Here is a 26,449-nt window from a genome sequence, read left to right as displayed (position 1 = left end):
ACAGAGATGAGGAAACTGAGCTCAAGTCCATGGAAGCTAAAACGTAACTTGTGGGACAGGAGCACAACTTTACACTCCAGAAATGAAACTGCCTATAGACATATCACCCACACCGATACCATGTTATTGTATGCTTCTCTGTCTGCTTATTCTCTCCCAGGAATCCAGCTTTCCTCTCAATATTTTTACGTGGTTAATTCATACCCATCCGATAACACCAGGCCTACAGCTGGGCACAATTTTGTAAATGATGAAAACATCCTAACTTTGGATTATGGTGACAGTTGCAGAAACCCATAAACTGGCTAAAAATCATTAAATTATACACTTCGAGTAGGTGGATCTTATGAGTTCTACCTCAATAAAGCAGTTTAAAAAAATTAAGCACCAGCAACATTTCTCAAAGAATCCTCACTGGTGACCGACCCCATCTACTGCCACAAATATTTTCTATGTCCTAGAAAATTCTGAACATAACCTCTTTTCACAGTGTTTACCATACTGTATTTTAACTATATACGCATGTGTTCCCCTTCCTAATGGTGAGCTCCAACATTTAACACTACCTATGGCACATAGTAAGTACAGTACTCAAATGCTTATTTAATAAACTAATTGGTATCTTTTCTGTTCCCAACATATTTACTGTCGATGAGACAAAGATTAGAAGAAATGAACCTTGCCTTGAGCCTTAAATTCTAATTCAGGAAACAAAGAAAGAGAATCCACATTTTATTTGAGTTCCTGTGGCTTCCAGAACTTTCACATACATTAATTTAGCTAACCCTGTGAGAAAAGCAATATTTTTCCATGTTTATAAACACAGAAAGTAAGGCTCGGAGAACTTAAATAACTTACCCTAAATCACATAGCAAGTAAGAGGTAAAACTGGGATCTGTTTGACTCATAACACTTTTTTTTTTTCACTGAACCACCTTTCATCTAGACACACACAAAAGGGAATAAATACATTTATGCCAGAAGGAACAGCGTGGTTAAATACCCAGAGTAACATTTGGGACTTACTATGAGAATGGGGAGAAGACCAGCCTGACCCAGGCTGGTCTTGCTAAGGAAGAATGGAAAAGACATTAAAAGACAAAGTGGGCTCGGACAACCGAATGCCATACTGAAGAGTTCAGACTTAGTGTGGGAGTCATTACCAATTCCAAAGCCAGAAAGTGACAAAACTGGGGCTAAGAGAGGAGTAAGGACAGGAATACCAGCAGCAAAATGTCAGACAGCTTTTGATCATTCACTCCTACAACATTTATAAGTTATACCTATGTTTCTATGTTCTACTGGTTCACAATTCTTTTTGTTTCCATACTAGACTGATAATGACAAGAAGACAGTTTTGTTCATAAAGTATTTAATAGATTATCTCACAAAAGCTACTCTGAAGAAGTATTTGTTGACTTGTGTTATGGACTGAATGTGTCCCCTCAAAATTCATATATTGAAACTTAATCCCCAAGGTGATGGTATAGAAGGGAGGGCCTTTAGGAGGTGACTTGGTAGTGAGGGTGGAGCTCTCATTAATGGAATTAGTGTCCTCTTATGAGGACACTATGAAACAGAAAGTGGGCCCTCAGCAGACACCAAATCTGTCAGTTTCTTGATCCTCGACATTCCAGCCTGCAACTATAAGCAATAAATTTCTGTTGTTTATAAGCTACCCACTCTATGGTATTTTGTTACAGAAGTCCAAACAGACTAAGACAACTTAATTCATCTAGACTTGAGAATAAGTGGAGTAGCTAAAGCAAACATGAAGGAGTGAGAGTCTGAGTGCAGGATGGTTAAGTAAGAAAGGAAGAACAGCGTGTTTGCATTAGGACACATTGTTTGACCACTGGGGAGCTATAGCAAGCCTAAACTTCACGGAACAAAAGGGCAGAAGAAAGAGGCTTCAAATGGTCCATAATAAATTTACGTATAAATATTCAAAGATAAGAAAATAAACAACAAAAATCAGAAATGCTTATTTCTGAGGCAAGAAGGTACCTTGTATAAATTATTAAAAATTTGAATAAAGATTATTTATCCCTATTCTTCCTGGTAAGTACAAATAAAATTCCCAGATCAAATTAAAAAGAAGAAGAAGAAGAAGAAGACTGAAAAGTAGACAGAAGAAGGCAGACTGGTTTGGTACCTCAGGATAGGAGGAACATAACGTTGAGTTCCCAGAGTTTTCTTCTGCCTCACACCACAGACTTGGAATGATAGAAGGTGGGAAACCCAGAAAAAACCAACAGGCACAGACAGAAACAAAAAGCTACAGTAATCAGGACAGTAAGGTGTTGCAGTAAGAACAGACAATAGATCAGAGGAACAAACAAATTCCAAAAAGAAATGTGCATGTATATAGTTAACTGATTTGCAACAAAGGTCCAGAGGAATTCAATGAGGGACAATCTTTTTCAACAAATAGTGCTGGCCAGGCATATGGAAAAAAACGAAGCTTAACTCTCTAGGTCATATCATGCACAAAATATAATTCATGATAAATTACAGACCTAAAATGTAATGGTTACAAACTATACAACTACTAAAAACATATTTTTGAGGCCTCTGAGATAGTAAAAACTTTCCAGACAGTACCAGAAAGCACTAACTATAAAATTAAAAACTGACAAATTGGACTTCTGCTCATCAAAAGACGCTATTAAGAAAATAAACAGGCCAAGCACAGTGGCTCATCCTGTAATCCCAGAACTTTGGGAGGCCAAGGCAACACGAGATATGGGTCACAACGACCTTGCTGATAAAACAGGATGTGGTAAAGAAGCTGGTCAAATCCCACCAAAACCAAGATGGCAACAAAAGTGACCTCAGCTCCTCCTCACTACTCACTAATTATAATGCATTAGCATGCTAAAAGACACTCCCACTAGCACCATGACAGTTTACATATGCCATGCAACGTCAGGACTTACCCTAGATCAGGCGTCCCCAAACTACGGCCCACGGGCCGCATGCGGCCCCCTGAGGCCATTTATCCGGCCCCCCCGCCGCACCTCAGGAAGGGGCACCTCTTTCATTGGTCATCAGTGAGAGGAGCACAGTATGTGGCGGCCCTCCAACGGTCTGAGGGACAGTGAACTGGCCCCCTGTGTAAAAAGTTTGGGGACACCTGCCCTAGATGGTCTAAAAAGGGGATGAACCCTCAGTTCCAGGAATTACCCACCCCTTTTCTGCAAAGTTCATAAATAATCTACCCCTCGTTTAGCATATAATCAGGAAATAACTATAAGTATATTTAGTCAAGCAGCCCGTGCGACTGCTCTGCCTATGAAGTAGTGATTCTTTGTTTCTTTCCTAATAAATTTGCTTTCACTTTACGAACTCTCCTCGAATACCTTCTTGTGTGAGGTCCAAGAACCCTCCCTTGGGTTCTGGATCAGGATACCTTTCCAGTAACACTTCTGATGGGACCAGCTATAAATCAGGCTTCCCATGACCCCTGCCTTGGGTTCGATTAATTTGCTAGAACAGTTCACAGAACCTAGTGAAACACTTAGGTTTCCACTTACGTTCAGTGTATTATAAAGGATACACAAAGGGTACAGATGAAGAGATCACAGGGCAAGGCATGTGGGAAGGGGTATAGAACTTTCATGCCCTCTCTGGGTACACTAACCTCCAGAAACTTCTACCTGTTCAGCTATCAAAAAGCTCTCCAAACCCCACGTTCTTAAATTTTTGATGGAGACTTCATTGGACAGGCATGCTGAAGTATGGACAACCATGAAAAAATGCTACTGAACAAAATGGGTATAATCTGATAACCTAATACTAATAGACTGAGTGGGGAAACCCAGTAAGCCCTATCTTGTTCAGATTCTCCTTGGCCTCTCTGTACAGCATTCCTTCCTCCATGGTATAAGACAAGATCCATTCTGAAATGGGGATCTTATGACCTAAAATCAGGCAAGGTAAGTCGGAGAATTTCTTTATGGTCAGCTCCTAGATAGAAAGCAGGGGGAAGATTAGAGGATGTTTTTAGTTTCTATGGCCTGCCCTGGGGAGAAAAAGAAGCAATTGAACAAAGACCAGAAGGCCAGAGAGAGAGAGAGAGATCTGTTTTCTGAGGCCTACTGCTGAGGTCTAAAGTACTCCAACATTATAACAAAAGACTGTCTTTCACCCTTATTGCTCAGAAGCTGTTCCAAAGCTTCTTTAGGAATCAAAGACAAAAGGCAAAATACTTTTTAACAAAAGTATGCTTACTGTTTAAGTCACTTAAGAAATAACATGGGCTATGGGAGTTATGAGCCAGGAACTCTAGATGAAAACATATATGGACATATAGATAAATAAGATGGATCTACAGATCTCATATCTTACAGATCAAGCTGTAAAATCAATAGGATATACAATTTAGTTCCTTTAGTTAATGCTCTGGAAAAAAAAAAAAGAGAGGGAGGGTGAACATAAAAATTAAGAGTCTTAAGACTGAAAAAATGAAAAGTCACATTGAAAGAAAATACTTAGAGAAAATATATCTGATAAAGTACTATTACGCAAAAATATACAAAGAACTCTTTAAACAACAAGAAAACATTCAATTTTTTAATGGGCACAATACCTGAAGAGACACCTCACTGAAGATATGCAAATGGAAAATAAGCACATGAAAAGATGCTCAGCATATGTCATTGGAGAACTACAAATTAAAACAATGTGATACTACCACATACTATTATTATGGCAAAATTCAAAACACTGACACCACCAAATGCTAGCAAGTATATAGAGCAACAGGAACTCTTATCCATGGCTGATGAGAATGCAATATGGCACTGCCACTTTGGAGGACAGCTTAGCAGTTTCTTAAAAAATTAAACTTACTCTTCCTATATGATCCATCAATAGCATTCCTTGGTATTTACCCAAATGAATTGAGAACTTATGTACATGCAAAAACCTACACATAGATGTTTCTAGCAGGTGTATTTACAAATGCCAAAAAAAAAAAAAGTAGCAATGGATAAACTGTGGTACATCCAGACAATGGAGTATTATTTAGTGCTAAAAAAAAGATGAACTATCAAACCATGAAAAAATAAGAAGGAAATTTAAACACATATCACTAAGAATGAAGTTGGGCATGGTGGCTGACAACTGTAATGCCAACACTTTCGGAGGCCAAGGTGGGCAGATCACTTAAGCTCAGCAGTTAGAGAACAGCCTGGGCAACACCATGAAACACCGTTTCTACACCAAAAAAAGAAAAAATTAGCTGGGTGTGGTGGTGCACACCTGTAGTCCCAGCTACTTGGGAGACTGAGATGAGAGGATCACCTGAGCCCAGCAGGTAGAGGCTGCAGTGAGCTGAGATCACAGCACTGCACCCCAACCAGGTGACAAAGTGAGCCCGTCTCAAAAAAGAAAGAAGTTAATTGAAAAGGTGATATTATTCCAACTATATGACATTCTGCAAAAAGCAAAACTATGGAGACAGTAAAAAGATTAGTAGCAGTCAGGGTTCGAGGAGGAGGAAGAAATGAATAGGTAGAATACAGAGGATTATTGAGTCAGTAAAACGCACTGGTACTTTAGTGGTGGAAACATGTCCATTAGTCATTCATCTAAATACATGGAATGTAATGTACAGCATACCAGAAGTGAACTCTAACACAAATGCAGCTCTAAAAAATAGTCTATTTTTGTAAACGGTTAAGAAATACAAAAACACTCTAAAAAATATGGCATGTAACCTTGAAAAAAAGAGAAAGACTTAAAAAACATCAACCAATTACCACGTATAGACCTTATTTGGATTTTAATTTGAAAAAATTGTTAGGGGCCAGGCATAGTTGCTCACACCTGTAATCCTACCCCTTTAGGAGGCCAAGGTGGGAAGATCACTTGAGGTCAGGAGTACAAGACCAGCCCGGCCAACATGGCAAAACCCCATCACTACTAAAAATACAAAAAATAGCTGGACATGATGGTGCGGGCCTGCAATCCCAGCTACTCAGGAGACTGAGGCAGGAGAATCGCTTGAACCCAGGAGGCAAAGGTTGAAGTGAGCCGAGATCATGCCACTGCACTCCAGCCTGGGCAACAGAGAGAGACTCAGTCTCAAAAAAGAAATGAAAAAATAGGAAAAATAGTTATGAAAATCAGAGAAATCTGATATTAATTATTTCACATTAAGAAACAAATGTTAATTTTTTTAGTGTGATCTTTGTGTTGTGGTTAGAGATACACAATAAAGTATACCTGGATTAAATGATATGACATCTAGGTTAAATGTATGGGATATGGTACCAGAGGACTTGGTAAGAGAAAGGGCTAGTGGAAGAAAGGGCTCCACTTAGGTCCTACCTAAATTTTTGAAAACAAATATATAGCTGGGTGTGGTGGCTCATGCCTGTAATCCTAACACTTTGGGAGGCTGAGACGGGCAGATCACCTGAGGTCAGGAGTTTGAGACCAACCTGACCAACATGGAGAAATCCTGTCTCTACTAAAAATACAAAATTAGCCGGGCATGGTAGGAGGCACCCGTAATCCCAGCTACTCGGGAAGCTGAGGCAGGAGAACTGCTTGAACCCGGGAGGCAAAGGTTGCAGTGAGCTGAGATCGTGCCATTGCACTCCAGCCTGGGCAACAAGAGTGAAACTCAAAAAAAAAATTTTATATATATGTATATACACATACGTTTACATATGTACATATTCAAACACATGTTTATGTAAATATATGTCTATATATAATGATTTTTATAATTTTCTTCAAAAAAATTTTTCCTAAAAATGAGACTGAGGGGAAAATTATCTTAAATTATTATTATTAACTACTGATGGATATAGAATAACAAGTAGGTCTAATATCATCCACGATAGAGAAAGTCCTCAGCTGACAATTCTAAGTAGAAGTTTCCTTCACAGGTGATCTCTAAACATTTAAATGTAGACAGTTGCTCGAAAGCTATAAAGTCGTCAATTATCTTGGTTGGGTAAGTAAAAACCACTACCCCATGAAGATTTCAGTTTTTAAGGTGTATTGACTCATTTTCATTTTGCTGATAAAGACATACCCAAAACTGGGAACAAACAGAGGTTTAATTGGACTTACAGTTCCACATGGCTGGGGAGGCCTCAGAATTGTAGCAGGAGGCTAAAGGCTCTTCTTACATGGGGGTATCAAGAGAAAATGAGGAGGGAGCCAAATCCCTGATAAACCCATCAGATCATATGAGACTTACTATCATAAGAACAGCACGGGAAAGACTAGCTCCCATGATTCAATTACCTCCCTCTGGATCCCCCCCCAAATCACGTGGGAATTCTAGGAGATGCAATTCAAGTTGAGATTTGGGTGGGCATACAGCCAAACCATATTACAAGGCAAAATTTTAGAGAAGAGAAATGGAAAATAGGAATAAAATTACTGGCTAGGATGTAAAGGCACTGCATAAGAATTAACAGCAGCTCACACCTGTAATCCCAACACTTCGGGAGTCCAAGGGGGAGGATCACTTGAGGCCAGGAGTTCGAGACCAGCCTAGCCAACACAGTGAAACTCTATCTCTACTAAAAATAGAAAAAAAATTGCTGGGCATAATGGCGCACGCCTATAATTGTGGTGACTCAAGAGGCTGGGGCATGAGAATCACTTGAACCCAGGAGGCTGAAGTTGCAGTGGCCAAGATCATGCTGGTGCACTCCAGCCTGAGTGACAGCAAGATTCTGTCTAAAAAAAAAAAAAGTAAATAGAATTAGCAGCTGCATTATTTCCTGGAATTAAATAAAATCTGGAGACACAAGTAAAATACTAACTTTATACAGGCAAAATAGGCCAAAAGTCAAGATTTGGGATTAAAATGTTAAATAGTAACTCATTACCTACATAGTGAATTATTTTGATTAAAAAAAGCAGGAAGTAAAAGCACCATTTATTAAACTATAACAACAAATAAAGGTTCAAATTAACTTGTTAAAAGTAACAATCATTATTTGTTTAAAAAAATGTTTATATACACACACACACACACACACACACACGGAGAGAGAGAGAGAGAGAGAGAGTTAGCAGATTGTTCCTGTCTTGTAACTTAAATTCTGTAACTCGTTATCATGTAAAACTATTCCATCATTTAGACTTAAAGGAAGGAAATTATGCTTTTATGCCTTAAGTTGACTACAAAAAATTTTTATACAATCATAATGCTTCTAAGACATTAATTTGAAAAGTAACCTGAGAAATATTTGAAGAAGCAAACTCTAATGTCATGTTTTTTTCCTTAAAATGCTAAACTATGTTGAAAAACTCAGAATTTTACCCACTGCTTTTTAATTGTTTGTAACAAAATGGACTTAAGTAAGCTTTTATTCAGCTTTATATCTGCAATTTCTTTCTCATAATTTTCTCAAGCAATAAGTGTAAGATCTTGATTCATATTTCTATTCTGAAGCTAGGTACAGTAGCTCACGCCTGTAATCCCAGCACTTTGGGAAGTTGAGGCAGGTGGACTGCCTGAGGTCAGGAGTTCAAGACCAGCCTGGCTAACATGGTAAAACCCTGTCTCTACTAAAAACACAAAATCTGTCTCTATTAAAAATACAAAATACAAAACCCTATCTCGACTGAAAATACAGCCAGGTGTGGTGGCGCACGCCTATGGTCCCAGCTACTCATGAGGCTGAGGCAGGACAATCACTTCAACCCAGGAGGTGGAAGTTGCAGTGAGCCGAGACTGTCACTGTACTCCAGCCTGTGCGACAGAGCAAGACTCCGTCTCACACACACACACACACACACACACACACACACCCTTACAAGGAAAGTTCTAGTTACACAATAACCCTTTTATAACTGACAAGTATACCTCATTTTTAAACAATGAAAATGGTATACAGCTTTATTTTCAAAGCATCACAATACCTGATTCTCACTTTTAGTGCTTCTGAACTAATGTAACCTTCATTTGTTAATGGACTGCCATGCTTCAATACATCATAGTGCAAGCTCTGGAAGCAACTCCAAATGACTTCTGCCAGTATTTTTGTTTTCAATAACCTTTTTTATAAAAGTTTCATAAAATAATTGTATAAATCTTCAAGGCAATCAGTTTGAAAAACTTCAATTAAATATAAAAAAAACAGGCTCAGTGCCTGTTAAAACAGCAGGTGTCAACAAATACTGATTCCCTTCCTATACATATTACTTACTCATGACTGTTTAGAATAGAATGTTTACATGTTCACACATATTACTTGCATGTATATAAAACATCTCTGGAAGAATATAAAAGGAAATATTAAGTTTTAATCCCTTCAAAGAGATCTTGGCTAAGAAAAAAGAGTAAAGGGGAGAGATGGTTTAACCTCTATGTACCATGGGTATTATCTTTTTCAAAATAAAATACATTTTAACTGCTTTAACTAAAAAGACAATCATATTATTTCTATCTCATCTAGCCTCCTATCCATCTATAAAGAAACAGAAATATACCGATGGATCCTCTTGATACTTCCTGATCAACAGGAAGTATACGGGCTTTGGAGTTTGACAGATGCTGTAGGTAAACTTTAGCTCCATCTGGAACATAGCTGTGAGCTTTGACTAAGTGTCATAACCGTTGTGTTATTAACCATACATAAAGCAAAAAATTGAAATACATATTTTTCCCCATAAACAAGTCTGAAAAGAGAAGAGTTTCACTGCTTTTCTCCTTAATTTTCCATTTAAAAAATCCTTCAGAAAACACATAATTACATTTTTAAAATATCAAAACTCAAAAAAACAACAAGAAACTTGAAAAAAATACTAGCAACGGAAGTGACAAATAATTTACAAAACTATTTTTTTTAAACCAGAAAAATGAGTAAAGGATATGAACACACAGCATACATCAAACATATTTTACAATGAAAGAATGGGAAATGAAAGAGATGTACTTTTTCATGCACCAATTTTCAAAAGATGAACAAGTTTGAGTCCCAATATTAAGGAGGATGTGAAGAAACAAACACTTATACACTACTGGTAGGAGTGTAAGCTGATAGAATTAGAAGGACAAAGGACAACTTAGTAATATCTATCAAAAATTAATATTCTGGCTGGGTGCGGTGGCTCACACCTGTAATCCCAGCACTCTGGGAAGCTGAGGCAGGAGGATCACCTCAGGTCAGGAGTTCGAGACCAGCCTCGCCAACATGATGAAACCCTATCGCTACTAAAAATACAAAAATTGGCCAAATGTGATGGCAGATGCCTATAGTCTCAGATACTTAGGAGGCTGAGGCAGGAGACTCACTTGAATCCAGGAGGTGGAGGCTGCAGTGACCCGAGATCGCACCACTGTACTCCAGCCTAGGCAACAGAGCAAGACTATATCTCAAAGAAAAAAAAAATTAGGACCTTACCATCCAAGTAGACAAAAGTAAGCAAAAATATTAAGTTTTCTGCAATATGTAGTGCAGCACTGTTTGTTAACAGCCAAAAAAACCCTTTATTGTCTTATATCTTTATTAGCAACTTAAAATCCTTTAGAAATAAAGCAAAGGAACCAACCAGGCATGGTGGTTTCTGCCTGTAATCCCAGCACTTTGGGAGGCCAAGGCAGGCAGATCACAAGGTCAGGAGTCCGAGACCAGCCTGGCCCAATACAGTGAAACCCTGTCTCTACTAAAACATACAAAAAATTAGCCAACTGTGGTGATGTGCACCTGTAGTCCCAGCTACTCAGGAGGCTGAGGCAGGCAAATCACTTGAACCCAGAAGGCAGAGGTTACAGTGAGCTGAGATTGCACCACTGCACTCCAGCCTGGGTGACAGAGTGAGACTCTGTCTCAAAAACAAAAAAAAAAAAAAGAAAGAAAGAAAAGGAAAGGAAAGGAAAGAAATAAAGCAAGGGAAAGACAAAAAAAAAACAAAAAACCCTGCCGTCTACAAGAAACTCACTTGAACTATAATGATACAGGTAGTTTAAACTTAATTAGAGGAGTAATAAATAAATAGATGGAGGAGTGACTGATTAAAATGGTAGAATAAGGAATCCAAAACTCCACCCATCCACAAAAGCAACTAAAAACTGGCAATACTGTCAGAATTGACTTTTTTTTTTTTTTTTGAGACAGGATCTCATTATGTCATGGAAGCTGGAACACAATGGTGTGATCATAGCTTACTACAGCCTCAACTTCCCAGGCTCGATTAATCCTCCCATCTCAGCCCTCCAAGTAGGTGGAACTATAAATGTACACCACCACAGTCAGGTAACTTTTGTATTTTTTGTAGAGATGGGGTTTCACCATTTTGCCCAGGCTGGTCTCAAACTCCTGGGCTCAAGAGATTCTCCTATCTTAGCCTCTCATATAACTCTGTCCAATCACTAACTGACTACTAAATTAACAGAGCAAAGACCTTTTTAGTAGTCTTCGGCAGAGGTCACACAGGACAAAACACAAAGACTTCACAAAAATTCAGAAAAGTCACTAGACAAAACTAACAATAGCTACAACAGGCAGCAACAACATCCCTGGGGATGGGAGAATCTGATTTCCAGAGCTGCAACATTATAATGTTCAAAATGTCTAATTTCATCAAAAAGTTACATATACGCAAAGAAACAAGAAGGAATGATTTAAAAATAATAATAATAAGCAATCACAGAAACTGTCACAGGCCAGGGACAGTGGCTTAGAGCTGTAATACCAGTACTTTGGGAGGCCAAGATGGGAGAACTGCTTCAACCTGGGAGGCTGAGGCTGCAGTGAGCCAAGACTGTGCCACTGCACTCCAGCCTGGATAACAGAGCAAGACTCTGTCTCAAAAGGAAAAAAGAAAAAAAAGAAAAAAGAAACTATCCCTAAGGAAGCCCAGACACTAACTGGACTTATTACATAACAACTTTAACTAACCTATTTTAAGTACGTTCTAAAGCTAAAGGAAACCATGTCTTAGAAGAAAGCAAGAGAGTATCAATAAAGAGTAGAATTTTTTTAAAAAATCAAACAAATTATAGAGTTGAAAAGTATGATAACTGAGATGAAAAGTTCACCAGAAGGGCTCAACAGCTTATTTGGGCAGGCAGAACAAAAACCAGAGAACATAAAGATAGGTTAATTGAAATAGTCTGAGGGTCAGAAAAAAAAAAAAAAAAGGATATGGAATCCCTTACAACAGAGCCTAAGAGATATATGGGATACCATCAGGCATACCAAAAATACACATAAGAGAAGTCACAAAAGGAAAGAGAGGGGCATAAAGAATATTTGAACAACTAATGGCAAAAAAAACTTCCCAATTTAATGAAGTTCAAGAAACTGCAAGTAGGATAAGAGATCCATGCCAAAACACATCTTAAATAGCTGAAAGACAAAGAATCTTGAAAAAAGCAAGAAAGACAAAGAATCTTGAAAGAAGCAAGAAAGAAGTTACTCACCAAAAACATTAACTAGTGACTTCTCATCAGAAACCACAAAGACCAGAAGGCTATTTCAAAAATATGCTAAAGGGAGTCCCTCATGCCAATACGAAAAGACACTAACTAGACAACTCTCAAATCCACATGAATAAATAACACTGGTAAAGGTTATTACAGTTGAGCACAATGGCTCATGCCTATAATCCCAACAGTTTGGGGGGCCAAGGTAGATCACTTGAGCCTAGGAGGTCAAGGCTGCAGTGAACCATGATCATGCCACTGTACTCCAGCCTGGGCAACAGAGTGAGATCTTGTCTCAAAAAGAAAAAAAAAAAAAACTTATTAGGTAAGTAGATATTAAAAAGAATATAAGGAGGCTGAGGCAGGAGAACTGCCTGAATCCCGGAGGCAGAGGTTGCGGTGAGCCGAAATAGCGCCACTGCACTCCAGCCTGGGTAACAAGAGCAAAACTCCGTCTCAAAAAAGAAAAGAAAAGAAAAGAAAAAAGAATATAAATGTATTTTTTGTATTTCTTCTCCTGAGTTAAATAACAACTGCATAAAACAGTAATTGTACATCAGTGTTGATGAGCATACAATGTACTAAGATATAACTGTGACAATAACAGCATAAAGGGGTAGGGCTATATAGGAGCAGAGTTTCCTACATTATAAAAATTAAGTTGATATTACTCTGAACTAGATTGTTATAAATTAAGATGTTAATTGTAATCCCAGGGCAACTACTATGAAAATATATAACAAATGGCTTTTCTGCCCGTGGACGCCGCTGAAGAAGCATCACTAAAGTCTCTCTTCTCCCTGCGATCATGTCTAAGAGTCTCCTAAAGAGCCGGAACAACTGAGGAAGCTCTTCATTGGAGGGTTGAGCTTTGAAACAACCGATGAGAGCCTGAGCAGCCATTTCGAGCAATGGGGAACGCTCACAGACTGTGTGGTAATGAGAGATCCAAACACCAAGCACTCCAGGGGCTTTGAGTTCATCATGTGTGCAATTGTAGAGGAGGTGGATGCAGCCATGAATGCAAGGCCACACAAAGTGGATGGAAGAGTTGTGGAACCAAAGAGAGCTGTCTCAAAGAGAAGATTCTCAAAGACCAGGTGCTCACCTAACTGTGAAAAAAAAAATTCGTTGGTGGCATTAAAGAAGACACTGAAGAACATCACCTAAGAGATTATTTTGAACAGTATGGAAAAACTGAAGTGACTGAAATCATGACTGACAGAGGCAGTGGCAAGAAAAGGGGCTTTGCCTTTGTAACCTTTGACAACCATGACTCCGTGGATAAGATTGTCATTCAGAAATACCATACTGTCAATGGCCACAACTGGGAAGTTAGGAAAGCCCTGTCAAAGCAAGAGATGGTGAGTGCTTCATCCAGCCAAAGAGGTCAAAGTGGTTCTGGAAACTTTGGTGGTGGTCGTGGAGGTGGTTTCGGTGGGAATGACAACTTTGGTCATGGAGGAAACTTTAGTGGTTGTGGTGGCTTTGGTGGCAGCCATGGTGGTGGCGGATATGGTGGCAATGGGGATGGCTATAATGCATTTGCTAATGATGGAAGCAGTTTTGGAGGTGGTGGAAGCTACAATCATTTTGGCAATTACAACAATCAGTCTTCAAATTTTGGACCCATGAAGGGAGGAAACTTTGGAGGCAGAAGCTCTGGCCCCTATGGTGGTGGCGGCCGATACTTTGCCAAACCATGAAACCAAGGTGGCTATGGCGGTTCCAGTAGCAGCAGTAGCTATGGCAGTGGCAGATTTTAATTAGGAAACAAAGTTTAGCAGGAGAGGAGAGCCAGAGAAGTGACAGGGAAGCTACAGGTTACAACAGATTTGTCAACTCAGCCAACCACAGTGGTGGCAGGGCCTAGCTGCTACAAAGAAGACATGATTTAGACAAATACTCATGTATAGGCAAAAAACTCGAGGACTGTATTTGTGACTAATTGCATAACAGGTTATTTTAGTTTCTGTTCTGTGGAAAGCGTAAAGTATTCCAAAAAAGGGTTTTAATGTAGATGTTTTTTCTTTCTTTTTTTTTTTCCTGTTGATTGCTAAATGTAATAGTCTGATCGTGACACTGAATAAATGTCTTTTTTTTTTTAATGTGCTGGGTAAAGTTGGTCTACTCTGAAGCCACCTTGGTAAATTTCCCCAACAGTGTGAAGTTAGAATTCTTTCAGGGTGATGCCAGGTTCTATTTGGAATTTATATACAACCTGCTTGGGCGAAGCCATTGTCTTCAGAAACCTTGGTGTAGTTGAACTAATAGTTACTGTTGTGACCTGAAGTTCACCATTAAAAGGGATTACCCAAGCAAAATCCTGGGATTATTCGTTATAAAAATGATTGTTGGTACATCCTATGCAATATATCTAAATCAAATAATGGTTCTAGAAAAAATCATAGATGGGAATGAAGCTGGTGTATCATCCATTATCATGTGTAATCAATAAACAATTTAATTATCTTTAAAAAAAATAAAATATATAACAAATGAAACATAAAAGAATTAAAATGGTACAGCAGAAAGTATTTAACACAAAAGGAGGCAGCAATGGAAGAACTGAGGAACAAAAAAGATATATCAAAACAAATAGCAATATTGTAGAAGATCTTTCTTACCAGTAATATGCAAATGAATCAAACTCCCCAATTAAAAGACAGTTATTGGCAGACAGATTTAAAAAAACAAGATCTGAGGCTGGGCGCAGTGGCTCACGTCTGTAATCCTAGCACTTTGGGAGGCCGAGGTGGGTGGATCACCTGAGGTCAGGAGTTCAAGACCAGCCTGGCCATCATGGTGAAACCCCACCTTAAAATAAATAAATAAATAAAACAAGATCTGGCTGGGTGAGGTGGCTCACACCTGTAATCCCAGCACTTTGTCAGATGGAGGCAGGCAGATCACAAGGTCAGGAGTTCAAGACCAGCCTGACCAATGTGGTAAAACCCCATCGCAACCAAAAATACAAAAATTAGCCAGGCATGGCGATGCACACCTGCAGTCCCAGCTACTCAGGAGGTTGAAGCAGCAGAATTGTTTGTGCCTGGGAGGCCAAGGTTACAGTGAGCCAAGATTACACCATTGCACTCCAGCCTGGATGACAGAGCCAGACTCTGTCTCAAACACACACACACACACACACACACACACACACACACACACAATCCAATTATAGCCTGTCTATAGAGACTCACTTGAGATCTGAAGACAGAAATAAGCTGAAAGTAAAAGGATAGAAAAATATATTCCATGCAAACAGTAACGAAAAGAGAGCTAGAAAGTCTATGCTAATACCAAACAAAATAGACTGTCTCTTAAATATTATATAATGATAAATGAGTAAATCCATCAACAAGACATAACAATTATAAACATATATGCACATAACAACAGAGCCTCCAATGACAAAAAACAAAAACTGACAGAATTGAGAGGCAAGAGACACCGTTCTATGATAAACAAAGCCGCCAATACTTCCCTTTCAATAATGGATAGACTAACTAGAGAGAAGATCAACAATGAAAAAGAAGACTTGAACAACACTATAAGCCACACCCCACCCAAAGACGGTGAAATACAAATCCGTCTTAAGTACACATGGAACAGCCTCCAGGACAGACCATATGTTAGGCAATAAAATATGCCTCAATAAACTTTAAGACTAAATTCATACAAAGTATGTTCTCTGATCACAATGAAACAAAACTGGAAATCAGTAATAGACAAAATGTTGAAAACTTCAAAAACATGGAGAAAATTAAGCAACACACCTGACACTCATCAAAGTACTCAACAAATGAGGAACAGAAAGAACATCCTTAAACTGATAAAGGGTATCAATGAAAAATCCACAGTTGGCTAGGCATGGTGGCTCATTCTTATAATCCCAGCATTTGAGGAGGCTGAAGCAGGAGATGCTTGAGCCCAGGAGTTCGAGACCAGCCTGGGCAAAATAGGAAGACCCTATCTTTACAAAATATACAAAAATTAGCCAGGCATGGTCGCTTATGCCTATAGTCCCAGCTATTCAGGAGGCTGAAGTGAGAGTTTTACATGAGCTTGAGAGGTCAAGGCTGCAGTAAGCCATGATTGTACCACTGCCCTCCAGCCTGGGTGACAGAATGAGACCGAGTCTCAAAAAAAAAAAGAAAGTAAGTAAAGAAAAAAAAACCCAGTTACCATTATACTAAACGGTAACAGACTGGAAGCTTTCCTCCTAAGATCAAGAACAAGACAGGGAAATCTGTTGTTACCACTTTCATCTGTCAGCATTGTACAGGAAGTTCTAGCCTGGACAATTAGAAAAGAAAGAAAAATAAATAAATAAATGGTATCCATATTGGAAAAGAAGTAAAACTATCTCTATTTACAGATGGCATGATCTTATATACAAAACTCAAAAGAATATACCAGAAAACCAATGGGAACGAATAAGGAGTTCAGCAAAGTCACACAATATAAGGTGACAGAAAAGTTGTATATGTACACACTAGGCAATAAACTTTGTGAAAATTAAATTTAAAAACAATTTCATTTGCAACAGCAGCCAAAAAAATAAATAAAAATAAATTTAATCAGGGAAGTGAAAGCCTTGACACTGATAACTACAAACATTGTGCAAAAAAGACAAAGTAAATAAGTAAAAAGACATCCCATGTTAACGGTTTGGAAGACTTAATATTTTTAAAGCAGAAATACTACCCAAAGGGATTTAGAAATTCACTGCAATCTCTATTAAAATTCCAATGGACTTTTTTTTTTTTTTACAGAAATGGATCCTCAGTTTCATATGGAATTGCAAGGGGTCCTGAATAGCCAAAGAAACACTGGAAACCACAAAGTCAAAGAATTCACACATCTTTTTTTTTTTTAATTTATTTATTTTTACTTTACTTTTTTTTTTTTTTTTTTTTTTTTGAGACAGAGTTTCATTTTGCCACTCAGGCTGGAGGGCAATGGTTCTATCTCAGCTCACTGCAACCTCCCCCTACTGGGTTCAAGCAATTCTCCTGCCTCAGCCTCCTGAGTAGCTGGGATTACAGGTGCCTGCCACCACACTCAGCTAATTTTTGTATATTTAGTAGAGACAGGGTTTCACCATGTTGACCAAGCTGGTCTTGAACTCCTGACCTCAGGTGATCCGCCCACCGCGGCCTCCCAAAGTGCTGGGATTACAGGCGTGAGCCACCACACCCAGCCCACACATCTCAATTTCAAAATGTACTAGGAAGCTGCAATAAACAAACGGCACATGGTACCTGGCACAAAGATAGCTATATCAATCAACAGAATCCAACCAAGAGTCCAGGGGGAAAACCCCAGACATTTGTGGTCAACTAATTTTGAACAAGGATGGCAGGACCACTCAATCAGGAAATAATGGTCTCTTCAACAGATGAGGATGGGACAAGTAGACTGACACATGCAAAAAAAGTGGGCCCCCCCCCCAAGCCAGGCACAGTGGCTCACATCTGTGATCCCAGCACTTTGAGAAGCCAAATGGATGGATCACCTTGAGGCCAGGAGTTTGAGACCAGTCTGGCCAAGGTGGTGAAACCCCATCTCTACTAAAAATACAAAAATTGTCTGGGTGTAGTAGCACATACCTATAATCCCAGCTACTTAGGAGGCCGAGGCATAAGAATCACTTGAACCAGGGAGGCGGAGGTTGCAGTGACCTGACACTGGGCCACTACACTCCAGCCTGAGTGATAGAGTGAGATTGCCTCAAAAAAAAGAAAAAAAAAAAAAAAAAAAAAAGGTGGACCCCTATCTCACACCATGTAAAAATATGGACCAACAACTGAAAATAAGAACTAAAACCACAGAACTCTTAGAAGAAAGAATGGAGTAAATCTACAATCCTTGGATTTGGCAATGTAGATATGACACAAAAAGCCTGTGTAACAAATGAAAATAAGCAGATAAATTATACTGTAAAATTAAAACTTTTCATGCATCAAAAGGATATTAACAAGAAAGTGAAAAGACAACCCAGCAAACAGGAGAAGTATCAAATCTGATAAGCATTTGGTAACCAAACATACAAAGAACTCTTTCGATAACAAACAATACAATTTAAAAATAGACAAAGAACTTCAGTTGGTATTTCTCCAAAGAGAATACACAAATGGCCAATGAGCATATGAAAAGATGTTCAACATCTTACCTACCAAGGAAATGAGAATCTAACCCTCAATGTGATACAACTTCATACCCACTAAGATAGCTAAAATTTTAAAAAGAAAAGAAAATGGCCAAGTATTGGCAAAGATGTAGAGAAACTGAAAAATTGGATTATAAAATGGTGTAGTCGCTTTGGGAAACAATTTGGCAGTTCCTCAAACTGTTAAATGAAGAGTTACCACATGAGTTGTTTTCTGACAACACTTCTGACACCACATGTGGAAGTGTTTTTCCATACCATAACCAGTTCTCCAACTTTCCAGACACCAAGTGAATGCCCTATAATTCAATTCAATTCTGACACTAACTGCCCAGAGTTAATGTCAGACTCCACTGGCTCAGTTCTACAGGACGGCCCTCACTTCAGTCACCAGCCACAGCTGCACATTGCCACCTGTACTTCTGACCAAGCAGCTATAAATTGGGGTGCCCACAACCCCCTCCTTACGTTCAATAATTTGCAAAAATGGCTCACAAAAACTCAGGGAAACACTTTACTTATTTATGCCTATCAGCTCATTATAAAGGATATAAATAAACAACCAAATCAAAAGGCACAAGGGTGAGGCCCAGAGGGGTTCCAAGAATATGAGCTTCTGTCCCATGAGGTTGAAGCAACACCTTCCCAGAACAAGGACAAATTCACCAACCCCGAACCTCTCTGAAACCCACTGTTTAGAAGTTTTTATGGAGGTCCTATTTCATATGCATGATTGATTATATCACCTGCCACTGACTGTTAACTGAACTCAATATCCAGTCCTCACCACCACCTCACCCATCCAGGGGGTGGGGCTGCAAGTTCCAATTTGCTAATCCACACAGTTGGTTCTTCTGGCAACCAGCTTCCATCCTCAAGTTGTCTAGGGGCCTACCAAGAATCAGTTTTTAGCACAAATTCAGATGTGACTGAAAAAGATCTACTATGAATATCAAAATATGCTCTATTACCTCTATCATTCAGAAAGCTCCACAGATCTTTGAAGTTCTGGGCTAGGAACCACAAAGACCAAATATATATTTCTTATTGTATAATATCACACCCAGCAATTCCTACTCCTACTCCTAGGTACATACATAAGATAAATGAAAACATATGCCCACGCAAAAACTTGTACATGAATATTCACACCAGCATTATTCACAATAGCCAAAAAAGAGAAACAACTTAGATGTTCAATTGATAAATGGATAAATGAAATGTGGTATATCCAGATGAGAGTACTGTTTTGCAATAAAAATAAATGAAGTACTAATATATTCTTCAATATGAATGAACCTTGAAAACATGCTAAGTGAAGGAAGGCAGTTACAAAAGATCATATATATGATTTCATTTATATGAAATAACCAGAATATCTGAAATATCAAGAGAAACAGAAAGTAGATTAATGGGGGTGAGGTGGAGGATAGTGAGTGACTATTCCTAATGGAGAATCGGTTTTTTTTTGGGAAAGTAATGATAATGTTCTAAAATTGATTGTGGTGATGGCTGTACAACTCTGTATATACAGACTGTCCCCAACATATAACATTTCAAATTGAGATTTTTCAACTTTACAATGGTATCCATATAATCATTCTGTTTTTCACTTTCAGTAAAGTATTCAATAAATTACATGAGATATTCAAGACTTTATTATAAAATAAACTTTGTGTTAGAGGATTCTGTAGGCTAATGTAAGTGTTCTGAGCATGTTTACAGTAGGCAAGGCTAAATATGATGTTAGGTGCATTAAATGCATTTTCCACTTACAATATTTTCAAATTACTATGGGTTTATCAGGATGTAACTGTTGTAAGTAGAGAAGCATCTGTACTAAAAACTAATGAGGCTGGGTGTGACAGCTCATGTGTGTAATCCCAGGACTCTGGGAAACCAAAGTGAAGAAGGTGGATCACTTGAGCCCAGGAGTTTGAGACCAGTGTGAGCAATATGGGAAAACCCCATCTCTACAAAAAATTAGCTGGGCATGGTGGCACATACCCACAGCCCCAGCTACTCAGGAGGCTGAAGGAGGTGGATCATCTGAGCCTGGGAAGTCAAGCTGCAGTGAGCTGTGACCACACCACTGCACTCCAGCCTGGGCGACAGATCGTGACTCTGTCTCAAAAAAAAAAAAAAAAAAAAAAAACTGAGTCACACAGACCAATGAATACATACATACATCCATACATACATATCAATGCATTGTACAATTTAAAAGGGTGAATTTTATGGGTACATGAATCATATTTCAATAAAGCTGTTTTAAAAAAGAAAAGCAGGTTCAAGTCTTTGCCATGTTAAAAATCTCTCTCAACCCTTTATCACCCTCTGCTACCACCTCTTTCTGTTCTCTCCTTCATAGCTAAAATTGATTTTAAATAATCTATGTAAGCTTTTCCACTCTCTAACCTCAACTACACGAAACCTAGCTCCTCCCCCAACCATTCTATCAAAACTGTTCTCACATAGGTATCAAATTGAATAACCTCCTCAATATCAAATCAACAGACTCTCAATAATCTTTGTTTTGCTCAACTTTTCAAAGCATTTAAAGTATGGCTTTCCTTTTTTTAGGCCAGGGTCGCACTCTGTCACCCCATGCTGCAATGCACAATCACAGCTCACTGCAGCCTCAACCTCCCAGGATCAAGCGATCATCCCACCTCAGCCTCCTGAGTAGCTGCGTATGCACCACCACACCGGGCTAATTTTTTTTTTTTTTTTTTTTTTTTTCCAGAGAAACCAGTTTCCCTATATTGCCCAGCCTGGTCTCAAACTCTCTGGCTCAAGCAATCCTCCCACCTCAGCTTCCCAAAGTGCTGGGACTACAGGTATGAGCTACTGTGTGGAGGCTTTCCTTTTTTTAAAAAAAATATTAACATATTTTTTCTTGAGAGTTGATTGTGAAGTATAACTTCCTTTAAAAATGATGCCAGGCCGGCCGGGCGCGGTGGCTCAAGCCTGTAATCCCAGCACTTTGGGAGGCCGAGGCGGGTGGATCACGAGGTCGAGAGATCGAGACCATCCTGGTCAACATGGTGAAACCCCGTCTCTACTAAAAATACGAAAAATGAGCTGGGCATGGTGGCGCGTGCCTGTAATCCCAGCTACTCAGGAGGCTGAGGCAGGAGAATTGCTTGAACCCAGGAGGCGGAGGTTGCGGTGAGCCGAGATCGCACCATTGCACTCCAGCCTGGGTAACAAGAGCGAAATTCCGTCTTAAAAAAAAAAAAAATGATGCCAGGCCAACGTGGTGGCTGACACCTGTAATCTAGCACTTTGGAAGGCCAAGGCAGGCAGATCACTTGAGCCCAGGAGTTCAAGACCAGCCTGGGCAACATGGCAAAATCCCATTCCTACCAAAAATTAAAAAATTAGCCAGGGGTGTGGTATATGCCTGCAGTCCCAGCTACTCAGGAGGCTGAAGCAAGAGTATTACTTGAGCCCAAGAGGTGGAGGTTGTAGTGAGTTGTGATGGTGCCAGATGCCATTTTGGCTTCTATGACATTTTCTCATGATTTGTCTACATCTCTAAACACTTAGGAATTTCCTTTTCCAGCTCTTCTTCTATCTGGCTTTAAATGTTCTTCATGGCCTATTTCCAGAATTATTTTATGTCAACAAACTCTAATTTCGTGTTATCTAAATCAAATAATTCAGATACCGGCTGGGCGAGATGAGCTGGGCAAGATGGCTCACGCCTGTAACCCCTGCACTTTGGGAGGCTGAGGTGGGTGGATCACAAGGTCAGGAGATCAAGACCATCCTGGCCAACATGGTGAAACTCTGTCTCTACTAAAACTACAAAAAAATTAGCTGGGTGTGGTGGTGTGTGCCTGTAATCCCAGCTACTCTGGAGGCTAAGGCAGAAGAATCGCTTGAACACGAGAGGTAGAGATTGCAGTGAGCTGAGACTCTGCCACTGCACTCCAGCCTGGTGACAGGGCGAGACTTCATCTCAAAAAAAAAAAAAAAAAGAATTTAGATACCACTCATAATATAGCCTGTTACTTTGTACTCCAAATGCACATTAACAATTCCATAGCAGATGATTCCACCTGGATATTTCACAGGTAACTTCCACTAAATATGTTCAGAAGCTAAAATAATGTTTCTCCTCATATTTGCTTCTTTCTGAATTCCCTGTTTCAGTATATTTTACCATTGTCTATTCAATCACCCAAATTAAAATCCAAGTCATCTTATTCTATCATTTTCCCCTCACTCCCTATATCCAATTGTTGCTGAAATTCTATGAATTCTACTTTCTAAATATTTCTATTAACCTCCTCCTCCATATTCCCTTTAACACTGCCTTAGTTTGGACCCTTATTCCTCACTTCAATTATTGCAAAAACATCCTAACCAGTCTTTCTGCATCCATTCTTACCTTCTCTCCATCCCTTCTGAAATCCTTACTCTACAATTCCATAATGATCTTTCTAAAATAGAAATCTTGACCAGGAATGGTGGCTTCCACCTGTAATCCCAGCCCTTTGGGAGGCTGAGGCGGGTGGATTGCCTGAGCTCAAAGTTCAAGACCAGCCTGGGGTGACAGCAAAAGCCCATCTCTACAAAAACATACAAAAAATTAGCCAGATGTGGTGGTGTACACTTGTGGTCCCAGCTACTCGTGAGGCTGAGGCAGGAGGATCGCTGGAGCCTGGGAAGTTGAGGCTGCAGTAAACTATGATGGAGTGCAATAAGTGCCACTGCATTTCATCCTGAGTGACAGACTGAGACCTTCTCTCAAAAGAAATTTAAAAATTAAAAAATAAAATAAAAATCATACCCTCTTGTTTCATTAAAATACATACACACTATTATTACCTATAGGAAAAAATGGTAAGGTCCTTGGAATGGCATGCAATACTTTTGAAGATCTGTACAACCTCATCTTCTGCTACTTACCACAACTAATGTTACAGCTACAGAAAACAAATTTCCATTCTCAAAAGTGTTCTATGTTCTTTCTTTTTTTATCTTTTTCTTTTTTCCTTTTTGTGGTGAACAGGGTCTCACTATATTGCTCAGGCAGGTCTCAAACTCCTGGGCTCAAGCATCCTCCTGCCTCTACCTCCCTAAAGCTGGGAATACAGGTGTGAGCCGCTGCATCCGGTGTTCCATGTTCTTTCTTACCTACATGTCTCTGTCTACCTTTCCCTCTGCAAGGCAAGTTCCTTCCCCACCCCGGCCCCAGGCCCCCAATTTCTGCATCAGTCATGAGTAAGCCTGCTTTAAGCTTAAGGACATAAAGTATACAGTACCTAACACAGTGCCAAACATATAGCAGAGGGTTACAAATGGGCTGAGCTGACTTAGGTCTTTTCTTCGTCCTCTCAATGACTTCTATTTGCTTATAAGATAAAACTGCAATTACTTCGATGGTCTGCAAGACTATCCACAATTTGGTCTGCCTGTCTCCCCAGTTTCAGGTCTTGCCACCACTCTGTATTATATTTGCTATTTTTGCAGATGCTACTCCGTAATTTTAGACTCCCATGCTTTTTCTCACACTGCTCCTGCCACCTAAATGCCCATTCTTTCTCTGCCTGTACACTTGTTATTTTCATCACCTTCTATACATAGTTTTTCCTTACGGCTTTCCCCTTCTTCAGCTCTCCTTTTGTTCATTTTAAGAAACCGACCATTAACTCCTTAGAACATCCACTATACCCTCATCTGTTCTTCAATCAATACAATCTTGTACTTGTTGACAATTAAAGAGATAAGGTTCAACTACTCTAAAGGCAGGGACATTGTCTTATCTATCTTTAAGTTCTCTTTCCCTGGTCACAGTACTTTCTACATAGCAATTCCTGTATTCTAAATAATCTGCATTTTTCCTTATTCCCTCTTACATATACTAAGTTTCTATAGGGATCTTCTTTCAAAACAGAAAGAACATTCTTTTAGGTTACATTCTGGACTCGATTTCTTCTTGCCAAGCAAACAACCATGTAACTATAACTGTACAAATTAAAGTTATTACACACTTTCTGATACCACTTTCCATTCTAAATTAGGGGAGAAATCCATATTTTGAAGAGATAGCAAACTAAGTTGTATTACATTGTTTCAAGTTGCCTTGTTTAAGGAGTTACTTCTCAAAAGCTACTGTTAACTAACCTACCCCACTCATCTACCAGATACTCTGAATGAAAAAACCATTCTACTGACCTTCCTACCCTTGCTACCACCAGTCCAGCTTACAGTAATTATTCATTTTCAGAAAGACAGAAAGGAGTTATCAAATCACCAAAATAACTCTAAAAACAGAAAGTGATCTTTCTTATTCACAGGCCCATTTATTCATTTAGAAGTGCTGCCTCTCTGAGCACCAAACCAAAACCTTATCACAAGTTCAATATTTCGTGAATAACTGCCAAGTATGATGGAATGCTCCCCAAAGTACTGCAGCATTAGAACATGACCACTCCACTAAATAAAAAATTCAGCGAAAGCTTTTCTAACAAGGCTGGATGGTGCGCTAACTAAACGCCAAACGGCTGCACTTCCTGTACATGCACGTTCAAAATACCTCGAAATAACATGCCAGGGATCTTGAAGAACTGTACTAGGCCTTGCTCAAGAGGAAGAAGGCTTTGTAATACTGAATCCCAAAACTTGAAACAGCACAATTACTTCAGGGAAGTCGGAGGAGTGAAATAATTCTGTAAAACCTGTTTCACTCTCACAACGATCAGTTTTCTAAAAAGAGAGAGAAAGTTGACCTCAATTAAGAGCATTCTGGCACAGACATGAGTTGTGAAAGAATTCTCAACTTCAGATCTGTTCCTTCATTCCCAATGAAACCTGAAGGAAGGACCGCAGCACCCAAGGGCGCCCACTGCTCAGTGTCAGCGGAGAGCGACACCAAGAGCCTGTCCTGGTCCCCTGGGGAAACCCCAAAGCCCGGCCACGATGCCGGGCACGACCCACCAGCGGTGAGGGCTGGGTCCCCTCGCCTCCGTCCAGGCGCCCCCAAGAGCTCCCCCGAGGCCTGGAGACTCCAGGGGAGGCTCAGCTACTAACTCTCCGCCCCCGGCCCCCGAGAGCACCACAAACGCGGACGCCGCGAAGGGAGGCCCTTCGGCCAGCGGGAGCGACAAACGGCCAGCGGGGCGAGAACTGGGGCGAAGCCTTCCCAGGAGGGACCGACGCCGGGGGCAGCCACGCCCCCCACCCCCAACTTCAAACCCGAGCGCGGCGAGCGCCGAGCCCCACACGCTGCCTGACAGACGAGGGCGCGAGGCCGGCGCGGGAGAGGGCTCCTCGGGCACGCCAGGGGCATCGCCGCGACCCTCGCACACGACAGCTCCCTGTGACTAACCTGTACCTGCCGCCGCGCGACCGCCCGCCCCGCCGCAGCCGCCACTACTTCGTGCTCACGCTGCCGCCGCAGCCGCCACAGCCGCCTCCAGCGCTGCGCCCCAGGCCGGCCTCGGGCGCCCCATTCCCACCCCGCCCAGCCTCCGCCTGTTTACAATGATTGGGACAGAACTAGACGAGCCGGTCCAGCGCGCAAGCGCACTCCCTCCTCCCGCCGCAGCCGGCTTCCCGGGTCCTCCTCTCCGCTCTGACGGCTGAAGCCGTCAAGGGCAGGCGCCCTGTGCCCTCGCGCGAGGCATGCTGGGAGGAGTAGTTCCTGAGACCCCGGCGTCCAGTCAGCCCGAAGGCCTCTCGCCAAGGAAGCAAACAACAACACCCAGGAGGCATCGCGCCCCCTTCGTCCTGGGCTCGCTGAGCTGACAGACTGAGGGAGAGCGCGAGAGAACGCGCCGAGCGCTAGTGCTCTGCAGGCGCCTGCGCAGTCGCTGGCCTTGCAGGACCCCAGGACTGGCGCCCACCCTGGTGTG

At 40.5% G+C, this 26,449-nt stretch overlaps 1 protein-coding gene and 1 pseudogene across 2 annotated transcripts in view; one reads left to right on the top strand and one right to left on the bottom strand.

The window, feature by feature from the left end:
• Positions 1–26,108, bottom strand: part of RALBP1 (ralA binding protein 1) — a 53,440-nt gene extending 27,332 nt beyond the window's left edge. Inside the window, exon 1 of one of the 2 annotated variants that reach the window (XM_039463530.2) lies at positions 25,924–26,108. The gene's annotated coding sequence lies outside the window, so the exon portion shown is untranslated. The remainder of the gene's footprint in view (positions 1–25,923) is intronic. The other variant, XM_039463531.2, reaches the window with a different exon arrangement.
• On the top strand, positions 7,578–14,154 carry LOC104650871 (heterogeneous nuclear ribonucleoprotein A1-like; annotated as a pseudogene).
• Positions 26,109–26,449: the final 341 nt, after the last annotated feature.

Source organism: Saimiri boliviensis, chromosome 13 (assembly GCF_048565385.1).
Source record: "Saimiri boliviensis isolate mSaiBol1 chromosome 13, mSaiBol1.pri, whole genome shotgun sequence".
Lineage (NCBI taxonomy): Eukaryota > Metazoa > Chordata > Mammalia > Primates > Cebidae > Saimiri > Saimiri boliviensis.
The sequence above is the reverse complement of the archived record's forward strand: the minus strand, read 5'-3'. Positions and strand labels throughout refer to the sequence as shown.